Source organism: Bombus huntii, chromosome 3 (genome assembly GCF_024542735.1).
Source record: "Bombus huntii isolate Logan2020A chromosome 3, iyBomHunt1.1, whole genome shotgun sequence".
In the NCBI taxonomy this organism is placed as follows: Eukaryota; Metazoa; Arthropoda; class Insecta; order Hymenoptera; family Apidae; genus Bombus; species Bombus huntii.
This window is the reverse complement of record NC_066240.1, coordinates 9,462,833-9,487,032: the sequence shown is the minus strand read 5'-3', so window position 1 is coordinate 9,487,032 and position 24,200 is coordinate 9,462,833. Positions and strand designations below refer to the sequence as shown.

General features: G+C 37.5%; 1 protein-coding gene across 3 annotated transcripts in view; it reads right to left on the bottom strand.

Moving 5' to 3' along the window:
• Positions 1–24,200, bottom strand: part of LOC126863720 (small conductance calcium-activated potassium channel protein) — a 235,982-nt gene that overhangs the window by 167,008 nt on the left and 44,774 nt on the right. The gene's annotated exons all lie outside the window — the stretch shown is intronic.

Below are 24,200 nucleotides of genomic sequence, written 5' to 3'. Positions count from 1 at the left end.
TGAATTCATATATTGCATGCACCACATACATAATGGAGCTGATTCAATTGCCCGTTCTTCTTTCTTTCAATCGATTTGCTGTCCGTTAAAAGCGAACTTTTCTTCGTTCAACTTCCGTCTGCAAATCTAACGGAACCCGATGTTCCTCGAATCCCGGCAATTCCACGAAATCCAAGAATCAATGTTACTGAGTTTCCGATGCACGCGTGAATATTGACTTCTAACATGCCCGTGTGTAGAGACACGCTCTAAACTTTCGAATATCGACAACCGATTGAACGTGTCGTTGGCTTCAAACGTACGGTCCTTGACTCCACCAGATTGCCGCCTCGTCACGAAACTTATCGTTTTCGTTCCCTCGTTTACTCGTTTGCAGATTTACCGCCTGTCATGCCTTCGTCGTGCAGTTTCCTCACGTATCCGCTAAAATACACAAGCCTGACCGAGGCTCAGCGCGATTTTCCACGAGATTTCTCCTTAAATATGGCAATTTAAATTCCAAACTCCAAAGAAACCAGACCAACAGAATTACGATGCCGAACAAGTCACGTTTCGAAAATTCTATTATTTATATCCAGCGTTTTCAATTTTCGTATTTTATTAGGTTGCAAGATATAATCTGCAAAAAATGTTATAGGAAAAACTTTATTACTAATAGACATCCGAAGTATTTTCAATCTTCTCGGAAATTCCAAAATGCAGTCTACAAAAAATGTCATATGACGTTTAGTTTTATTTCAACCAAATTACGAACAAATATTAAACGTTCCTTGAAATGAAAATACTAAATATTAACTGTGTATATTTTATTTCCATTTTCATGATAACACGATACAATCGATGCTACCTCCGCATGGAGAAGTAATGCAAAGGATTAATGACGCAATTGCTAATATTCAGTAAAATCCTCAATAAATTTGTAGGTATAATAAATTTCATACTATGTACATCGATATCAAGCTTGTATCAGCATTTCATATTCAGAAGTGAGAATGTAAGCATTCGAAGCGATCTTATTTTGCACGATCGCGATTAGTTGCATTATAGGTAAAGTAAACACGATCAATCTCTAGTATCCTATAATACAGAATCTGTTGCTACGCTCGTATTTCAAGCTGCGTTCAATATTTGCCTACGTACTACCAGCTAAAAATTTCCAATCACAGCCGCACTGTTTTTCTTATACTTTTCTTTTTATATGCAACGCAATAATTAGCTGACTTGTGATCTGAAACATTTACTTATTCAAATTCACTTGTTTTTTTAATATATTTGTTTTTGTTGTGCAAGAAGAATATATTATTAACAACATATAACTTTGGGTTCTTTATATAAATTTATACTAAAATGTTACCAACAAAACTTTATATAATTTATAATATTCTTATTTTTACTTGTTGATTACGTTCCTACAATATGGCCAGAAACAATGAAAACGCTATATATTCGTAAGACATTTCAATCTTAGAATATAGTAGAGTAATTTCCAAATATACTTGCTTGTCTATCATTCTTGGCTTCATAGTTGAAATACAAAATACCACAGGCAGGAAAGAGGCGGGCTCGATGAGGATAGAGTAAATGTGATCGTCAACGTATATCGTGCACCGGGTGAATCATGGAAATGAAATTCGCCCTTACCTTCAATTCGCGGACGTAAATGAGGAATAATGGATGAACAGAGCAGCTAGTCGGTCTTTTTCGTTTGCCAGTCTGAAAAACTCCGAGCCATTTCGCAATGGCTGACGAGAGATGCGAGGCTGGTGAAATTTGTACGGATGCCGATTGCTGACCGCACGCAAATTCGAACGTGATAGAATCGAGGAAAATGGGACTTGAACGATCTTTGACCTCTTTTTATTTCCTCTTTGCCGTGAATACTAACGAAAATTACATTTTTCTCCTTTCTAACGAATTCTTTCACATCGACGAGTGGCGCTTGTAGAGTCTGCGATGGATACTTACAGGACTACTTCTAATATCAAAATCTTCTTACATCGTAATTTACCGATTAATATTTAATATTAATGAATCGAAAAATTACAAATTATAAGTTACAGACTTGTATAAATAGCTTCTACGATTTTATATTGAATAAGACAATCAGCTAGCTTGTAACAAAATTCACATGTAGAATTTCACTTTGACTGTATTAGCAAAGATGTTGTTACACAAGAAAATCTATTATCTCTGACAATTAGGCGGTAACAACTAAAATTTCGCTAATAACACCATGTATAATTCCATCGTACAATAGAACCGGACGTACGTCAAGAATTTACTATGTATCCTTTGTTCGCCTTTGTTTTTGCGACATAATTAATTTACATTAACTGCTACCACCGTACTATTTCACTGGTGTATGGTATTTCACCTTCAAAAATAATTATATATTCGTAGCACTAGCATTCTTTTTATCAATCACACAAATAAATAAACATTTCCTTTTCTTTGGTTTTTGCAGTAAATCATGATTGACTCCCCCATGTTTCCTAAATCTATCCCAAATTTGAATATCAAAACTTCCTGGCATTATCCTGGTAATCGAAGTTTTACATTCGGCTCGTTCGTTTCCTACGTTTTATCGAGCGCTCTGAAAATGCATCACCGTTTCAAACCTGCATGATAGCATCGCTCTGGTCGGTGAAATCCCCGGTGAACCTGAATACGTTCACATATTTGGCCGGAGGGGCGTTTTATTTAGTGCCGATCTAGATCGGCCATACTCGCGTACATTGCATCCAGGCTAATAATTAAAAGGGTTTGCGATCACTGAAATGTCAGGAATCGTTTCATCATGTTCGCAAATGTCAAGAATCGTTTCACCTTCGAACTTTTCACTCGTTTTGATGTTCTGCAGCTACGCTGTTACAAGGAAGAAAGGAAGATATTCCGTGCAAGTATATTTTTCGAAAAATTTATACGGAAGATCGTCCCGATAAAAAAAGGAAAATAAAAGAACCGCTGAAAACATGCAGCTGCACGGTGCACCGACAGACGCGTGGCAAGTCGACGCATTTCCATTTCGCCGGTGAAGGAAGCTATTTTCGTTCTTGATGAGAAAGCAGACGCGACGAAGACGGACGAGTAAACGTTTTCGAAACGATGCGAGATCCGTTCTCGACGTTGATATTTTTAAAGTAACGATCCCCTTCCTCTTGGATAATAAATTAAAATCTAATAAAAGCAACGAACGACGATACAACCGCGGAAGCAGCAACGTTTGCAAGTTTAAAGAAACACGAAGAACACGAAGGAACATTGAAATAATTGAAAAACACAAGATAGCACGTATAGTTACGAGAACGTAATACTTACGCAAAATAGAACTCAACCTCTTTTCTTTTTGTATGACGTGACTATAGGACAGTTTTCAACTTCTCAGTCACATAGTTTGCACTCGACTAACTTTCAACCAAATATGAACTCTCATCTAACTCGTATGAGCACGTACACGCAGATATATACGGAAATGTAAGCGCGTTCTTTTATAAAACTGCATGGATCCCTTTAAAGCTGGAGGATGTAGACACGTTGAACGACAGGATAGCTACTCGAACTTCTTCCTCGCTAAACCTGCGCATTACACACGAAGAAGTATGAGATCGAGACTGAAAGCAAGGAACATTGTTTCAACGAAAGCATAGAAGCTGTACGAATAGGAAGCTGGTTTTTCCACAACTTTAAAACGAGTTTTCGCGATAGCGAAGCAATGTATTTATTTCGCTTTGTAGCTAATTGAAACTTTTTAAAAAATCCACCATGATAAGCCAGGATAAGATTGGTCGATCGTTTCTGTTGAAAGACGTTTGAATTTTATTTAAATTCAACGTGAATGATTTTGCATATTGAACAAAGATATAATTGGAGCTTTAATGGAGACTATTCGTTGAATTTTTCACCAAACCTTTTCAACTTCCGTGGAGAAACTTCGTCACCTTAAATTCTCGTTTTCATGAAAAATTTGCATAACACGCAATTTCCTACATAACAACAAGCCTATTATTACGCGCCGCGTGTGCATCTCGAAAATTGCTTTTGTATGAAATATTCGCTGCCGAAAAGAAGAGTCACATGGAATCTTCATACCTGTCTTTTAACGCCTTAACGCTAGGACCATCAAAAATATACAAAATAACAGGTTTTTATTAAATAAGCAAATTTGTGTAAATAAAAATCCTGTATTAAAAAAGATATAAGAATTCAGGACGAAATCCACAAGTGTGGTCGAAACGAAAAATTCATAATCCTTCATAGAAACGTTATAAATTCACATCAGTACATTCAGGGATTTGCATGATTTTTTCGCGAAATATTAAGTTTCCATATTTTTTCGCAACTGAGATATAAATTCCTGAATTACTAACTAAGATTCTAGATTTTCATCGACGTCCCCATGCTATCTTCACAGGAAGCACATTTCTCCAAAATAATCGCGTTATAGAAAAGAGAGGGAAAGAAGAAAACAAGGTAAAAGAGAAAAGAGAGAAGAGAGAAGAGAGAAAAGAAATTCCACCTACGAAACCATTATGTTTTTTCCGTGCTTCTGTTATCGTTGCACTATACGATGCGACGTCTTAGCAAAAATGAATGCAAGAAGCCCCGCATTCACCGACGACAATTTCTTCGCCTTTTATCGTCGAGCACGGCTTCGAAGTGTATAGCCCTGTGGAAACAGTTCCGCGTGAGAACGTCCCACTGTTTATAATATTGTCATGACGAAGCCGTACGCATTAGAAACGGAATGGAACGTGCATTCCATGTGCACGAGACATCACGTCGAAAACGTGTCGCTTGTTTGCCTCTCTCTCTCTCTCTCTCTCTCTCTCTCTCTCTCTCTAGTTTCCCTTCCAGTAGACGACATCCTCACGAAAATAGGTTTCTGTATATTTACGCAAGTGTTCGGGGTTTAGCCGCGAGCCTTTCTGTCGAATTGCGAACAGGATTTCGATAAATGGCTCGCGGAATGCCACCGTATCCACGTTGCCTTTGACGAACTACTCGGCTGCTTATTCATCCAGTGGTTAATTTGACCCCTCCACATTTTCAATAGAACGAGTTTGTACTGTTCGAAGATCAAAGGTTTCGAGTTCTTTGATTAAGACTGTGAATAGCTGGCGTTCGATATTGCTTTATACACAGTCAAGAAAAAATTCCGATAAGTGAAGAAATGGTATATCGTACTTATTTTAGCGTTAATTATTGCTAGTAGCCGAGCTACTTTTTTGAGTCAAATATTCTTAAGCTATCTCTAATTATCTATCTCGAAACGTAACATTTTCGACAATAATTTCATTAACCAATCAAACCACAAACTTGAAATATCTCACCCTCCAATTAATTCTTGCTTCATCATTCTTTATGCGCTCGACTTCACGAGCAATCGTCAGAACGTAATAAATTTAAATCACCTCGTAACTCAAGAAGAAGCCTCCACACGATTTGCTAGAAGGAAATGAATGCGCCCGGCACGCAGCCGCCTCATTTCAGACGTTCTTCCCCCATTTCGTCGACTCTGCTGTTACGTTCCTTGCACATTGCTCAAATTTTCCTTTGTTTTTGCAAAGAGAATTCAGCATCGTCCCAACAAATCTTCGTAGCTTCGTTTGTCGAGCGTTTCACGACCTATGAGCCGGATGAGTGACAAATTAATCGCTGAAACAGGTCGCTTTAATTCGCCTTGAAGCCTAAGTATTCTTGGATGGTCCTTCTGCGCGGCATTATGGAATTAGGACATGTAAACGCGAAGGACAGGAACAACGGCGCACTTGGATGTCGTGTTTGAAGCCGTCGTTCGCCTGCCTCGCCTCTGCCCATTAATTAGAGTCGCGACGAAAGTCTAAAAGACGACCTTCGTTTCGAGGATCTTCGAGAGACGTTGATCTGCGGCTTTCTTCATCGCAACTGATTTATCAACGTTGTCCATCATCACTTCCTACTCATCGAAATTCCCTTTGACGAACCTTTTTTGATGTTTGTATGGCCCCATGTTTATTTATAGTTAGGTTTAGAGAATCTTACGTAGCGATCTATTAGCAAAGTATTTTGACATTTTTGATGTTCTGTAGAATCTACTTTGGAGGTTTTATTGGTATCTTAAATTATATATTTATAACCGCGAAGAGCTTAAAAAATTCTACACTGTTTAATAACTAATGAAAGGAATTAAAAAAAATTTAGATTCATATTATTAGTAGTCTTCTCAAGAGCAATGTATAAAATTTGCTCTTAGAATTATCATACAAGAATTCTCTCTGAATACATAAACTGCGGATCTGATTTCTATCTACTACGGTGCTGTTTGCTAACAAATGCGTAATTTTCATACAACATCTGACTCCAAATTACAAAGCTCTACATTATATACTCGCATATGAATTATTATAACACCTCTCCACAATTTTGACTTTTAGTTGTATTTTTAGTTTTATGTGTCTCGAGTCAAGTTGGTATCATACATGTAATCTAAAAGTACACGTGAATTGGAATCTGCGTCGTGTGCAGTGAATGGTTATAGGTTGCATCCTGAATGAAATTTTTTATTTTCTCCCTTTTTTTATCGGAAAAACGTATGAATAAACATTCGATCTGACAACAGTCAACAAATAGTAAAGTGGGTTTTGAAACGTCAAAAATTCGAAAATTCCTTGACCCCAATTCGCAAAAATTTGACATCGATGTACACAGGCGTATCATGCAAACACTAATGAGCACGTTTCAGTGAGTTTCAGCTCGTTAAGGCTTCTAATTGGGTATCATTGGAAAGACGTATTGCGTCTCTGGTGAATAAAGCTTCGATAACTCGACATATGTGCCGTATCTCGACCAGTGATACATATTAAGTTAGGGATGAGAATCGAGGAGAGGCTGATGTTCTTGAGACACATTAAGACGAGCTTATCAGGCTCGAGCAAACTTCGCAGGAACTTTGTATGCTGACGATGAAGACTACCTGTACGAGTTCACGCGTTACAACAAGACTGATACAGCACGTGGGCTAAACGGGAAAGTTATTAGATAAAGACGCAAAGCGATATTTTTGTGTTTATTCTCCTTACCTTTCGTACGGTAAATTCGACGAAATTAAAGTAAAAATACCTTTTAAGCAATGTAAAATTAATACAAACTAGAAAAATTTACCTGATGATTTGAAATTACACTCGTAAAAATATGAATGAAATGCATGAGAAGACGTACTCTAAATATATAAGTATAATTGAAAAAAAGTGACAATCTAAACGTTTACAAGCTCTGAAAACAAACAATAAAAGCTAAAATCCTGATGAATAAGAAACACTGAATCCTCTTCGTATCCGTACAAAGAAATACAAAGCAATCGACAAGATTCCAGTTTCTCTGGACGAGTCCCAGCCATTTTATTCGATCTGTTCAAACAGTTCCGCACAAATATGCAACTTATTCCTTTAAACGATTTCAATAACCGTAGAATTGGTTGGGGATCAAGTACAAACCGAACGAGTTTATTGGATTTTCTAAAATATTCTAACAGCCATTTTCCCAGTCGATTCCACCCTCGGAGAACTTAATTCTGTCGACTTGCTAGAATCACTTCCGGTCGCTGGGGAACATAGGGACACGTCAGACTTGGCATTCACAAGCCAAGAAACGGGAAAATCAGCGTGCAGGGTGAGAAAATCTCCGAGTTTCGAAAGTAAATCCTCTCAGCGCCGCACGGCTGCCAATAAAGGGGAAGAACGAGCACGCCAGGGGGTGACTGCAGTAGAAGAAGGGTAGATAACAGTGGGCACGACCGTAAAGTAGCCTCAGATGAAGAATTGGCTGGAAAGGCGGTGGAATTTCAGCCGATAGCGTGTTTCGTGCAATCGCCGTGTTGCCATAGGTGTCGTTTTCGTCAGAAAGTTTCGCTCGCTATTGCTATCTGAAGCAATGCATCAAACAGTCCTTGTGATTAGATAGCACTGCAACGTTACTCGCTTGGATCGCGAATTGATGATTGGTGAGAAGATGATTGGAAGAAAAATATAGATAGAAGAAGAAAGAATATATCGAACATTAACTCCTTCATTGTATAGTACGAACACTCCAAAAAGTAGAAACTGTTAAAATTTATATTTGTTGCGATAACATACACTGGCTCGTGAAAATATTTGAATGTTCATCATAGAAAAATTTTATGTCCATACTGTATGTATTATATAAAACGTTTCGAAATTTTTTATTAGTATCGTAATGAGACACAATGATTATAATTAATTGATAAAGTTTCAAACCCATCTAGAAATGTATATAGAAATTACAAGATATTTATTACACACATATACTCAATAAAAAATTAGTAGATGAATGATCATCTCAAGCATCACACGTATATATAATTATTGTATGTATATAACGTATATTATATCGCTATGTATCCTATACAACTCACAGTATTTTGTACTACGATCGAACGAAGTAGCAGCAACGTACAGAACTTATGACAAAGTACAGATTTAGATCAAATCTCATGGTTTCAGACAAATCGATACCCTTCAATGGATTAAACGCTTGTCTATAAATGTAACATCGGAAAGATATTATGAGCATATAGTTTATTCAGATTCGATCGGAGTATGCGCAAGACCGTAAACTATGTAACCGGCGGAATCTATACGTTCAGGAAACTCGATTATACCGCGTGACCTTCTGCTTCCGAACGAAATCGAATCAATCCATCTACAGAGAATGTTACGTTTTGCAGTAGACGGTTGACGAACCATTGAATATTCGTTGCGCCAACGAATCTGAACAACTAGCGAATCCCTTGGTTAAACGATTCACCTGACAGATTTATATTCGACCAAACTTTCGTCGAGGAATTCTTGCGAGAGCTCGAGATTACGCGGTTCGTTTTGAATTTAAATTAGCTCGGAATTAAATTGCAAATTTTCAGCTCACGTGTATCGGTGCATGGAAAGTTTAAACGTAGCCTGTCAGTATTAATATGTTGGTACGTGTAGCCCATATTCTCATGGCCGGCGTTACCAGCTTGAGAATCTACTGAAGAAAGATCTACGTTGAATAAAGACGAGGATATCATATCTAGATATTCACACATTTTAGAGATGTGGCAATTATCCTCAAAATTATTTCTCATTTCTCAATACGTGGGCACAACTAAAAACTTACTCTTTCGTCAGCGCTGTAAGTGGGCACGACTGTTGTCATTATATTGGTAAAATTTGAAATGACAATGTATATAGAAATTACAAAATATTCGTTGCAAACATACACTTCGTGAGAAATTAGTATGCGATACGAATAGTTATCCTAAACGTACGTATAATTAGTGGTAAGGCTGGTCTTACCAAATAGTGTTTAGTACAATTAATTATTTACAATATATTGTATAATACAAATAATTATTATTCATTCATAGTACAATGAATCGAGTGTTCAAATATATTTTAAATTACATTTTCAATTGTGACTTCTATTTCGTGCTCATGTCTCGTAGCGTCTAATGAAATTTGAAAATTTATCAAGTACGCGTGTATCAGGCAAGTTCTTAACTAAACGTATTTGAATTCGAATTTACTCCAAACGAGGCTTCAAATGGGAAAATTCTAAGAAGATGGAGGAAACATTTCGTCGAAGATGCTAGTAGCACGTGTTCACCGCAACCGGAAATGCATAAGCGTACCGGTTAAGGTTTCGTTGGGTTGTTACGTAGCAATTTGCCGCGGTTGTCCGTGTTTGTACATTCGATGAGTCGGTGACGCGAGTGACAAGCGGCAGACCGAGCGTTTAACGAGCTCTAAGCTGCGACGAGTGACATTTCCGGCAGAATGGCTCGAAATATTTGGCCGTCAGTGCTTGTCGATTGTTCTTCGAGGAGATCACCACGGATTAATTAGAACGGTTCTAATTAAAGTTTGTGGTGAAACCAAATAGTTATGCAGCTTAGAAATTCGCGCGTCTTTGGATCTAACGAATAAATCCTCGCGAACTCGAGCGACCGCCAGATCAATATTTTAGTGCAACGTTTCGAATTCTCTTTCACCTCTTGCAGCGTGGAAACTCGATTTGCTTCGTGCGTGTATTTGTAATTTTAAGTGGCGGAGTGAAAAAGAGATGTTAAAGATCGTCCATGACCAGTACAGCAGCTATGTATATTTTCTATTTATTAAACGTTTAAAAGGGACAAAATTTTACTTGATCTAAAGGATGGAAGGTTACTACGTTTGAGAATTTATTTAATTTTAGAGATAGAGTCTTGCAAATATCTCCAGGAATGGTTCGTTGAAAGTAGTATTGGCTTGGACAGGTTTACTAAGATGTTACAACAGTTTACTCCTCGAAGTAGGTCAAGTTACAAGAAGGATAAAACTAACTATTTACAGCCCTTTTACCTAATCCCATGGGTATTTTGGTGAAAGAACCAGAAAACGGTCACATAAAGTATCGAACAATAAAATATACAAATTTATTTCTGCTCTAAATAAACAATATGGAGCTGTGAGCAATACTTAGTAGATATTAAACAATGAAAGACATATTTACTTAAAATTAGGTATTCGAAATTGAAGTGATAAAATTCATGAGCTTCCGAGGATAAACGTTACGTGAGTAAAAAAGTTAGGATACCGCATTATCATTTCCCCCTTATCATATTTGTAATAAAAACAAATCGTCAATTAGCAAGTTCAAATTAATTGACATCGTTCCCCTGCTAGAGCTTACACACGGATGAATTTATACAAGGGACGAAGCACTCTCGAGATACGAGTTCCAGATACGTAAATATCAAAACTTTGAACACTAAAGTACCTACTGAATCTGCTAGCAGCAGAAGTTTATACATAGTTCGTAATAGACGAGCAGAGATCAAGTTTGATTTACGAGCCGAATTTATAATCGCTTACGAACGTCACAACAAAATTTCAAAATCTCTTTTATGACACATACAATATACATATAAAAATTCTCTTTACGTAACCGTTGGAATACCTTCATGGGCCACTGTAGATCTAACAACGATTTTCAATTTTGGAACAGATAATAAAATAGAATGTTCTCGAGTTTCTGGGCCAGAAACTTGGACAGACATAGCGGTACCGAATTACAGGCAAACGTAAATTCCAATCACTACACGCGATCGCACGTGCATTTGTCACAAACAACGAAACGGCTGAAATCGAAGCGCACTTCCAATATTTTTCAATCTATCCACCGCGTTTCACCCCGTTCTCATTCCTATCGTACGTTCTACCAAAGCAAACTCTCTAATAAGATAGGTTGACGAGCAAATATTTTCGCATGCCAGGTTTAACCTGAAATTTCTGCTAATCGTGGCAATATCAGAGGTGAAATTAAAATCTTCACTTCTTGCTTGCGTTTTCTAAGCTGCCTCTATCCCGTATTTAGTAGCGTTCAGCGATTCTCGTTTTGTTGCGATAAGCATCTGTGTATACCTGTTTCACAGTTTCTCTTCTTCTAAGTGTAGTTTTACCGCTAGTTTTATTTCTATTTTCTTCGCTATAATAAACAATTGAAAAATACAGGGTGGTTGGTAACTGGTGGTACAAGCGGAAAGGGGGTGATTCTACGCGAAAAAAGTGGTCGAAAATATAGAATAAAAAAAAATTTTTTTTTTTAAATTTTCCATCGAGACAACGATCTACAGTGAGATCCGTTATAACGTACCGCACGCGTACCGAGCGAAAATTCAAAGTCGATTTTCTCGAAAACAAAGCCTCAAACGAAAAATTTTTATTCTATATTTTCAACTTCTTTTTTCGCGTAGAATCACCCTCTTTCCGTTTGTACCACCAGTTACCAACCACCCTGTATATCTGTTGTACTTTGAAGTAAGTAGAAAAGCACAGTTGTTATATTTTCATACAAATATCATTCTTGAACAAAATCATATAACTAGCAACAATTGGTATATATATAATTTAAAATTCCACGATCACACATTTGCTTTTTCCCTAACCCTTTTTAACACTATCGTAATCTTCGCATGTATATGTCCTAATCTAACTCTTGTTTTACTAAACAAGATGATGGTTGATACTTCAAGAAAGCCATTTGCATACACCTAAGACAGTGAATTATGCGCATCTACAACGATTCTTTCAAATCTTCCTTTAACAAATTTGTTACTAATAAAAAACAAAATCATATAACTAGCAACAATTGACATATATATAATTTAAAATTCCACGATCACACATTTGCTTTTTCCCTAACCCTTTTTAACACTATCGTAATCTTCGCATGTATATGTCCTAATCTAACTCTTGTTTTACTAAACAAGATGATGGTTGATACTTCAAGAAAGCCATTTGCATACACCTAAGACAGTGAATTATGCGCATCTACAACGATTCTTTCAAATCTTCCTTTAACAAATTTGTTACCAATAAGAAACATAATCGGATTTAAAACGATACAAAGAACGCAGCAGAGCTAATACGACTATTGACTGCCGTGCTCCAGAGTATTGTTCAACGTATCCTTCTGCCTGCGAAACCTTCCTATTCCTAGAACGAATAAATGCGTATTCCTCACGGGGCACGGAATGTCGCTGATGAAACACGCGAAATGCTTATACAGGCCTATCTAATAGCGCGGACTGCGATCGATATGCTGCCATTTCTAGTTTACGTAATACATATTGCACTTGCGTTCACCGATGATCCCTCGAAACGTGTCTTGAACGCACGGGTATGCATACAACCGCGTCGTGTCGAGTGGATCTCGAACAGAGATGCGAGGCCACTCGAAAGAGAGTCGAACGACGAAACAGAGCGGCTCGATGGGCAGCGTCGATGATGAGTCAAGAATCATTGGTTCGTTGTATATCCGCTTGGTAACGATAACCTTTCCGCATGGTAAACCACCGCTTTCCAAGGTTCAAGAGCCTGTGTCCAGAGATAAATGGCAATGGGCATTGGCAATGGGAGTAGCCGACTATGTGAACTATTTTTAGTTTTCGTTGATGAAATGAGATGCCTGTTATTTGCAGCAGATTGGAATAAAATTCTTATCACGACATAATCCTTGTTATCTTAATTGCATATTTCTTATATACGTTTTGTGTGTATTATTTTTATATGTATTCTTTGTGTAGATTTCTACGTGGATAATTTGATAGAGGAATAGTAAATTCTAAAGGAAATAATGTTTCTATTGTTAAATGATTGAATAATTTTCATTGAGCAAATCGAGCAAATATCTACGAAATATACAATGCTTACTTTCCTCTATAGAGGCACGTTCATAGTGACTCAGAACAATAATTAGTACGCTGAGGCGAAAATGACAGATGAAATGAATGATAACAATAATAATTGACTATAAGATATCACCTTGTTTCTTGGTATTTATATCTTTATAGAAAGATCTCATTGCTAGGTGTTATGGCAACTAAAAGGAAAAATACAACAGAACTAAGCGTGTTGAAAATATCGTGATGTGGTCGTGAACAAAATTTAAGATTCATAAATCTGATTTTATTGAAGTTTGCGCAAAATACATAGAATTGAACATCTTTTCTTGAATTAGGTACTAAGTATGCCTATTAAGACTGCCTATTAACTTGAAGGTTCCACAGTAACTTCTAATTACACCGGATTACATAGTCATGCGAGTTACAAGTATACAGTGTTATATTACAGTTTAAAAAGTATATGCAAAAGTTCGTTTGCGTATGGCAAAAAATTGAAACGCATTATAGGTATAGGCGAAAAGTTAAGTACGAGATTAAATATAGGGACGTCGAAACAGGCGGACAACTCACGACGAGGTCACGTTTTAACAAAAGTTTCCGCTTTCTCGAAGTATTGTAGAAGTTGCATAGGCCATGAATACCTTGGCTATATGCACGCCTCTCCCAAAGGTGTTCCTTTTTTTCGCACCTCACTTCCACGTGGCCATTGTCTCTCTCCTCGTTCTGTCTCTCTTTCATTTTCCAACGGTTATGATCGATCGCCGGAACCGCGTTGCACGATCGTGCGTGTGGAAACGTGGAAAACTGCCGCGAGTTTAAGCTCGCCTCGACATGAATTTTCAACGGAGTGAACGAGCATTTTATGCAGAGAAACGTCCCCCAGTTTGTTGGGGTTTCAATTTACGAGCGTTGCGCGTATATAAAAAATGAAGTAATTACGATTGGAATCTGTATATACGATTGAATATTCGACGATGGTTTAAATGCAGGTAAAAAGTTTCAACTGCATCCGATATCGGAATTATCTGGAAATTTAATTCATTCGTAACAATGGGCATAACAAACGAACAGAATTTTATTCAAAATAATTAGGGTAACAAACTATAACAATACAGCTAGCAATAGAAATGAAGAATACGAGCGTAACGAGCAAATTATGATTTTTGTGCGACACTATAACCACATGGAATCTGCAATGTCCGAACTTGGCGAGCATATATAGACTGCTGGAATTTGATCTGATTAAGGGGCATCTGTATCAAGAGCGGCTTGATTAATACGATCTTATACCACAAATCACTGACAAATTAGGATACTTGTCGCTAAGATGGTTACGTCTACGAACGATGAATACGTTCGCTCTATTTTTATGAATTAATGGTAAATTAGATTATACAATGGTATTATTAGATTCAAATGGAACTTAAATCTTATTTACCATGAATCAAATCAACAAACACAAATTCTCGCAGCAACAAGCAGCGCCGTCAACATTTTCAGAATGCTTCCGTCGTGTGAATATAGTATACGAAAAGAAGCACGTAGGCAGTTAACAGAAGCGAGCAATTCAAACTCATAGCGGGACGAGCAAATGCTACCACGCGAGAACAAACTTGCGACATGGTCACTTCTCGCAACTGTCTACTTTAATTAACCTTTAGCCGCTTAGTTAAGCAACAAAATACGGAGGGAAAGGAACTTGAGCTTTCTGCTAATCCGACGTAATACGAGCTTAGAAACTTGTCGCGGATACGGGAATTTCAAATTAAGTGGAATCTCGAAAGCACGAAACGATTGATAGCTAGCTATCAAGATAAACTAGCACTCGTCCACAGACCTCGGTTTGGCCTGTGTCTATAATCAATATTCATTAACTTAATTAACTGATATATAAGAAAGAGAACAAAGCCTGTTCTCACTAGTGCTTTCTTTGAAGAGTCGACCACATAGCCTTGTCGGTGTCCTCAATCTCCAAAACCGATTGCACTGTAACTCAGCGACTCTCGTAAAGGTTCATCGATTCTTCGTTATCGATAAGTTGGCTAAGAAATTGCGAAAAGTTGAAAAATGGTGAACGAACGTGACGTCCTAGCCACTTTGTTACAAATTTCCTGGTTTAATCGATGCTTATAGCAATGGTGGAGGAACGATCTCAGCCGGCAGTTCAGCAGCGCGTATAATTCACTGAAATGGTCCTGTAAATTTCCCTTTTCTAATTGTGCCTGTTAATCACCTTTGCTGGAGCGCAGCCACACCTGATTATTCGTTCTTGCTTTTTTTGTGGAGAGTTAAGATCGCGGAACGAAACAATTAGAGACATTTGCGACTGATAAATTGTGTTTTAAGACAGCAGAGTTTATTCGCATTTCTGAATTGTCTTGATAGAAGACACGAAAGTCTTACATCTTAGAAGAAGCATCTTACATCTTAAAATGAGACGACGAATTAAGAATAATAAAATTGTCTTAGGGGTTTCAGAAACGCACTTTCATAATCTTAATAAATTTCTCTTTAGGCTTGCACTTGCATTCTATAAAATTTATACGATTATTTGCTGTATCCATATTTACCAGCAGTCGGAGACAGTGTATTTCGATATGTTCGTAGATTTTTAAGACTTTAAGGCTTGTCATTCTAAAAATACCAAACGAAAAGGTTAATATTAGACCCATCCTGTCAGTTCAATTTTCCTATTTCTAAGAGTAAATAATTTAAAACCGAGTAGACTACCATTTCATCACTGTCCATTCCTATTAAGGACAGTCTCGTTTGGGATTCCATTGAATAATCAGAACGTCGATGGCGAGCGTCGCTGGTGTCGCCGAAAATACATCCGGCGAACGATCTTAATCGAATTAACGTCCGTCAAGCGTAATCGAGGATCGTCTGGCGAGGAACGACCGTGCATAATGCAACGTTGAACCGAATGACCTGGCTCTGGTGTTCGATCGTTTTCGACGGCTCGACTCCAGCTCGACGTGCTTCCAATTAATCGGTAACACACTGACGAACACCGTATGTCCCTGTCCTCGTGCTTGTCTCACGTTGAATTTCGACCAAGCTGCATCCAGGGTGTCGTTATTATTCATGAATTCCGGAAATTTCTTGCTTATCCTCCTGACGTAGCCGGTCATTAGTGCGTACACGACTTACTCGTGTTCCGAAATGTTTTGCGTAGATTTCGTCGAAGAAATCGAGTTCTCTTGGAAAAACAGACGCTAGTTCTTTTAATTACTGGTCACACACAGTGGTTCGCGATTTTAATTATCCTCTATACTACGGGTATTATACTTTTTTCTTCCATTTCGATTCTCCTCCTATCGTCTCTTTGAGCCAAGAGACTTTAATTAAACGTGGCATTCTCCTATTACGTAGCTTCCGTCTTCTTTGCGCTTCGTTCTATCGTTTCTAATGCTCTACAAGAGCCTTTATTAACAAAACTTTTTTAAACGAAGCGAATAGTCTCTTTCTTTCTCCATTTCCCTTTACATTTTCCTATTTTCTGTTAGAGGACAATACAAGAACAAAGAACGAAAAGGAAACCTATTCTGTTCGTGTAGCAGAACGGTAATATTCGACGATAACCGAAAGTGTAATAGTTTCCACTCTAATCATAACGTTAATTCTCCTAGGATTCGAATTTGCAGCACCAGAAGCTGAAATAAGTGGATTTTGGTCACGAAACCCGTTACGAATTCTCCCGATACACGTGCAAAATCTAATATAGGAAATGCATTTTTTTGTTTTAACCTCCCCTGATACAAAAATGCTACGTAGCTTCTGAACCGTGACAATACAAGTTTCGAGGAACGAGCAAATGGAAGATGAAATTTATGGTCGGACCAAGTAGAATCGTGTAGAATGCACGGAAGTTAAGGTCCTCACGGTTATAGCTACTTCCTTGCAGCGTATTGAAGCAATATGATTCAGGTTATAGTCAGACATGGTCTTATGTGGAAATTCGTCTTATGATTCAATTTTTATGGGCTAATGTATGTCTGTCATGTTTTCCTCTCAACTCCTACTATTATGGTCTGTAGTTCCGTTTATTTATTTCTGGAGAAGCTGTAACTCGAAAAAACTAACGTATTATAATTGTAATCGTAATTTATTTAAGGACCACTTTGTTATAATTACCAATTCAAGCGTAGCTAACGTTAAAAAGTTAAAACTAAAATTTCAGGTTTTTCCTAGAAAGCTGCTCAGGTATAGTTTTAATTTTAGCATAAGTAAAACATCATAATGTTGATCTGGAAGACATCAGGAGACATCATTTTCTATCGTATTATCCTATCGTATTATTCTATCAACACGAAAACCATCCAGTCATATGACATCAAACGATATCGTTATTTTTCAAGCAATGAATCCCGAGCCAGCAAAGTTTCCTTCGAAGAAGCGTTCATTATCGTTTTTCAAACTTCTTTGCCTGATACTATACACAAGAGAAACTCTAGAGGATCACGATTTTCTCTTTGTCCTTCGGCCGCTTTCATCGAGACGAGATATCCAATCGAGTCGAATCGATCCTCGAATCGATCATCCGTAACGCGTTGCACACCGGAAGCATCTTTTGTAACGGAGATGGAAACGTCTCGTGGCCAGATATGTGTTTTACTTATTTTATCTCTCGCGTTCGGTACGACGGCTCTTTTAAGATTATTGGGCGGAAAAATGTGAAAGGCTTGTTACAAATGGAAGTACCAAGGGGCAACGATTTTCGAATGCCGTGCTGTTTTCAATTTGTGTAATGCTTCCTGTTCGTATATGCGTGTTGTACTGAATATAACTTACAACCTCCATCCCTGCTTGATGACGTACGTATGCAATGTTCGGGATTGCAAAATATAGCCGTGGGAGTACTTCATCAATATGAAAAGTTACATGTGTTCTCGAAACATTAATATTTTGTGTAACGCGGTTATTCATTAAAAATATTCATTTTCTTATTTTTAAATTATTACATATATATATAATTAATGATTGTAATATGTGATTATAATATAAATGATTATAAAATTAAAATATGTGACGTAAATAAATAGATAGTTATATGTATAATTATGTTTCAGTCTCAACAACAGTTAAAATCAATGGTACCAAAACATTTAGTAGATTTAAAATTATTTCAAAGCTTTCTTAAATCGCCAATTCATTTTCTATATCACACTTTCCAATGCCAACTTACCTTTATCTTTTTCTTCTTTCAAATTGGATCAAATCACCCGCTTCAATTAGTTCCAAAGACCTCATTTTCTTAAAGAGCATTAAAGAATTATTAATTATCGGGCGTCTTTCATGATTCTCATTAAAATATTCCTTTTCATTCTCCTTGCAGACAACGATTTCTCAGACGAGGTCTCCGACATGATTTCTAAACCTGCTACGAACCTAGCCAGACTGTGGCCACTCGTCTCACGAGCGGTTACAATGTGTACCCGCACTTCTCGAGAAGACTGTAGCCAGCCTCCCTGTCGAGAGCGAAAAAGGGCAAGTGGAAAAAGCTAGGAACAGGCGAAGAGATCGTGCAAGTAGGAGACCACGACGAAAGAAGGTCGAGACACGAGTGCCACTCCCGTCGAGACCAGCCAGGAATTCCTCTCTGCGGGCTAGCAATTTCGACGTGGTTCGACAACAAGTTTCAATTTCATAATCATATTGTTAAGTGCAGAATACGATAACGATAATGGCAACGCTGGTTCTATTTATTTATCGTAGATTCATAGAACATACTGTAAGTAAATACTTAGACGAATATCTTCGTTTCAAATTATTGAAGAGGATCTTAAATTGGTGCCAGAAGAGAGAGAGAGAAAGAGAGAAATTTCATGTCTTTACCGAGATTTGAGGATCGTACTAGGATTTTGGGAAAAGTATCTACTGATCGAATTGCTGAACCTGGATAAAAAGCCGGATCTTTCATTATCCCGGATTTACTACGTGAAACATGGGGAGTATTTTTCTTATTCGATTGTCCTGCCAAGGATATCTCCCTAAATCTCCTAATACGTAAATATCGGGCGATCTATTAACTTTTTAACGAAGGAATAGTGCATATTCTACTCGTAATGCTTAAAAAATATTCACACGACATAATCGTCAAGGAACATGAAACGGCATAAGAAAATTCAAGAACTATATCCTCACGTCCGTGTATTTTCTCTTTCTTTATTTTACCATTTCGTTCGTCTCGATATGGAAGCTTTAGTGCGTATAGATTTTAACATTCTATTGGTACTTGAGGTTCACTTCGTGTTACCAAACTACAGGAGAACTGAAATCACGTGATCAGCTCCTTTACTTATTCGCTCGACCGCCCTTCTGCTCGAACAATTTTGTTCTGTTTCGATTGTCTCTTACGGTAGGAAGAAACGGACGGAAACTATTTCCGCGCGGTTTACTGATCGATAAAGTGTTTGCAGCACGTTGCCTCTGTTGATAATCGATCGGGGTAACCACAGGGCGTTGCGGAATTTCATTTCTTTTCGTCCAGTGTGTCAAGGAAGAGTTTGAAAAGAATAGAAAGTAAGATAAACGAGGTACTAGAAGCGAAAGTTCAACAGGACGTCTGCGTGACTTACAACATAATAAACGCTCGTAGATTAAAAAAGCACGTACAACTTTCTTCGTTGGATTTGAAATGTTTCCACGAACTTGTTTCAGACCCTTTTCCAACGTCGGGGTCGATAGTGGAAGGAAGTCTTCGACTTCGGGTTAATGGCTTTAAACGACTCTGCGATCGTCGCTCTTCAACCTTCGACACGCCACTACTGGCTGGCGAGTCGAAGTTTCTCGAGTACCGAGTCGCCTGCAAAATAGCCACTTTTCTCAGAGTTCCAACGAACCCTTAAAATCTTTTTGTGGCGACGTCAATGCACTTACCTGGTTTGGGTTTCCTACTTCGGAAATTTCATATTGGCCAGGTCCATAAATCGAAAGGTACAAAAGGTACTGTTTTTTAAATTTACCATCCTCGATATCATTTTCTTGCGAATGATCAATAAGTTGTTTCCTTCGAACCGAATATCAATTTTTTCAAGCTATAAGAAATAGAATTAATTAGTCTGATTTCTAAGAAATCATCGCATATCACCATGTAACTTAAAAGTTAAGTGTGACACGAAGAACTAAATACCCAACAATTAATCATCAACGCTTTCGTTCGACCTAACGTGAAATCGCAAGCACCTTGCAAAGTTCATACGCATGGTTTATACCTCCTACGATTAGAACACGATAAACTGAACTACCTCCAATTAAACTAAATCGACAGATCCACGTTCCAACCAATGCATGCACGTCAAACGTTCAATACCCTTCCAACAACATTTCTCTCCCATCGCAAACTTCCTCGCAACGATTGGCATTGCTTTCAGAAGTACACATCTGAAACACTGGTCAGTCCCGAAAGTGTATTATTCCAACGCAAACAAAACAGCTGAGATAAACAATAGTGTTTTCCCCGGCGTCGATATTCACCAGTAGCTTTCTCACAACCATCGCCATCGCATCGTCGCCGTTCGAATCGATATCGCAGCCGTTTGTTGTCGATTGTCGGCCAATTGAATCGTTTCTACATGCTCGAGCCATCTATAACGAGTGTAATCTTTGACGAACTGGTTAGCAGGTAACGTACAATAGGCCGGATGGACAATTGGAAATAATCGAACTAGATTAGTTGGCAGCTTCTTTTGCTTCTATAATCTCATTGTGCGTTTACACGGCGAGACTGTTCGTTTGAGACTTCATCGAATGAAAACGCGCATCGTGGTTGTTCCGCTTTAAAGTCCAGTCTCTAATCTGGCAGCTCGCTTTAAACGTACCGTCCCGGCGCTATTACTGAAAATGTCGTGAATTAAAATACCGACATGCGGCGTTCTTCGTTTAAGTCTGAACTCTTTGCATAATTTGAATTTTAGTCACGGTTGTGTTCACGCCAATACGAAGGTCTTCAAGGTCTGTATTAAAGCTTCCATATACGTACATACAGCGACTCATGAAAGTATTCGAACTTACTATGAAAATAGTGCGTGTATCATATAAAACAACACACGAATCATTAAATATTCCCCTCGTGATGCTACTCGTTTGTAGCCTTTTCCCTGTATACATATATGTGTTTAGAGTGTATTTGTTTAAGTATTCATAAAAAATATATAGTACATATGTATAGTATATATATATGACGATTTGGAATGATACGCGGAGAGAGAAAGAGAGAAAAGATATAAATAAATTATTTGAAATATTAAAGACAGTATGACAGATGGAAATGTGTTTATTGAAAAATCACTTTACTGAATTTGCGGTAGAACAACTTTGTCGAGCTTTTTTAATATTTTCGAATCGATCATTCCAGATTAACAGAACTATAAATGAGAATTTCTACGACAGTAAACAAGTTTCGAAAATTTTCTCTTTTCTGCAATGTACTGTATCAAAATCTAAACTCCAAAGTATTTTCGGTGTTCATTATTGTCGCTGATAATCACATATGTATCACGTGCAATCGATGCATGCAGATTACCAATGAATTAAACGCGTGATAACCAGAATATCCAACAACCACGGAATTAAAAGCTAATGTAGACAAATCAATTACAAATAATCCGAATTTAATTTTTCCATATATAAATACAGTAGGATTTTCTAACTCGTCTTTTTAACAGATAAAAATAACATCGAGTATCAGTCACAGAAACAAATTATCTCGTTCAGCAGAGTATTATATTCGAAAGGAGAGATATTAAGCACTTAAGTAGCGAATAATGAAAGCAATTAATGCACTCTCAGGTGTATACCGAGATCGTTTTTAAGTTCGCTTGCTGTTCCCAAGGTATATAGGTAACTTTAATCTAGAAATGGATATTGAGTTTCTGGGGTGATAGTGGATATTGGATTGAAAAAAATCAAGTGTACGGGGGTCGAAACGGGTCGAGAGGGTCATTAGAATTTCACCGGGGAACATCGGTGAATAAAGGCGTCAAGGGTAAAGCAAGGTTAAGTACACTCCTATCTCTTTTTTTTCTATAGAATTTAAAGCGTGCTGTTTTAAATGTCGAGCAAATAGTTCCAAGCATTCGGGGGCGAGTTATCTGGAGTGGTGATTCGCTTTTGGATTCCTGTCACGATACTATTAGGTTTCAAAGAGCTGCACAACACGATACTGTGTCAGGATTACGAAATGCATGCTTAATTTGTCCGCTAACAAGCTCAGCTTCTCCTTTCAACGCGTTCCACTAAGGCAATCTACCTGCATGAAATCTGGAAACACTGCTGACCATGTCACAAGGCCATCACGTGTAATTTCGAAATGATTTTATCCAAAATTTACGCTATATGACTCCGTTTCAAATTTGCATCTGTGAAAATAAAAAATTCCATCCCAAAGATATGCGCAATTTTGTTCATCGTTTGTGCTATATCGCTGAACGTGGAAGAGGATGGTGTGTCGATTAGAGAATCAATTCGTGTTGAATCGACAGAAATTTTTATAACATCGGTCGTTGATATTTTATTTCATAACTGCATATCGAAATAAAACATCATATACACTCGTGAATAATAATAACAATAATAATAATGATAATATAAGCGGGGAATAATATCTCAATTCGACATTTGAAATATAGGAATTTCAATTTTCTAATTTTACAATCCTTAGAATCCTTCTTTTCATAATTTTATACAATTCTATGGTCGGTTGACCTGTAATGTATCTGCAAATTTTCATTTACGTTTTACTGTAAGAGACATTGTGCTGACGACGAACGTGCACGTTGCATTTAATGCAAATCGAGCAAACCTACAGACGTCTTTGGAAGATGAAATACATCCTCTAGCCGAAACACTAGGAAATCTCATTATACACGACGTAAAATTAATTGGACAACTCGAGGACCGTTTGCAATGCTACATATAGTACAATAAGGCAAACACACAGCTGAATTACATTCTTGTCTCTATCCTTCTTATCCCAAGCGTTTGAAGTCAATTTGTTTGAAACATCAAAACGAGCGTTTACCAACAACAAAATCACGAAAACAAGCGCTTGAAGGAAATTTATTTGAAATATCGAGATAAGCATTTTCAAGAAGCGATGCGAACATCCGTGAACACGAGTCTTGTTGTCCTCGTGCTTTTCATCAACAGCTATCGATGATCGAATTCGTTAACTCTAGATCACGGGGATCTCTGTTCTCTTCGGACGACGTCACTTATACACCGTTATTTCGGGAACGTACCGTGGCGAAGTCTTTAAATAACAATCGGAGTGAAGTGACGTAAGTCAACTGACATCGTGTAATGACACGTGGCGCGTTTACGTACTAGCAAACGTTCCGCGGAACTAAACGTGACGAAACGATTTTCGCGACAGCCAACCTCCAAGCCTTTGGTTATGTTCCAACAAGTTATCGCTTCGGCTTGCTTGTCCATTTTCTCTAAAAACCTCCATCCTTCACGTTGAAACGAGACATTCGAAAGATGTTAAGTTTTGGGATACGTTTCTTTGCAACCTCGTGGAGGAAGTTGGAATCGTTTGTGACGAGACAAAATTACCCTTATTTTTTCTGAACTAAGCGTAAAGTATCTTAACTATCGTATTTCTTACCAGGCAATTTTGTAGAGTTTAGAAATGAACTCTAACAGCTGAGAAATAATAATAGGAACAAATTTTCTATCTACCTTCGCTTTTTGTATATTTCCATTCTATTTTTATATTTTTATTGTATTATTATTTTTAAGCTACTGCATTTTTTAGTATGATGTTAATTTTATAAAACGTAAGAATAAATTCTGGGAACCGGAAAATAATGATAAATACAAATCTGCTTCATTCTCTTTTGTATTTACATATATTCTATTTATATTTTTATTTATTCTTCTAAAACGTTATATCTTTCTCATGAATCAGCTTTACAGCATTTATGAATAAATTTTGGAAATTGTAAAATATAATATCGAGAATCAATTTTCTGTCTTCATTTTTCTTCGTATTCAA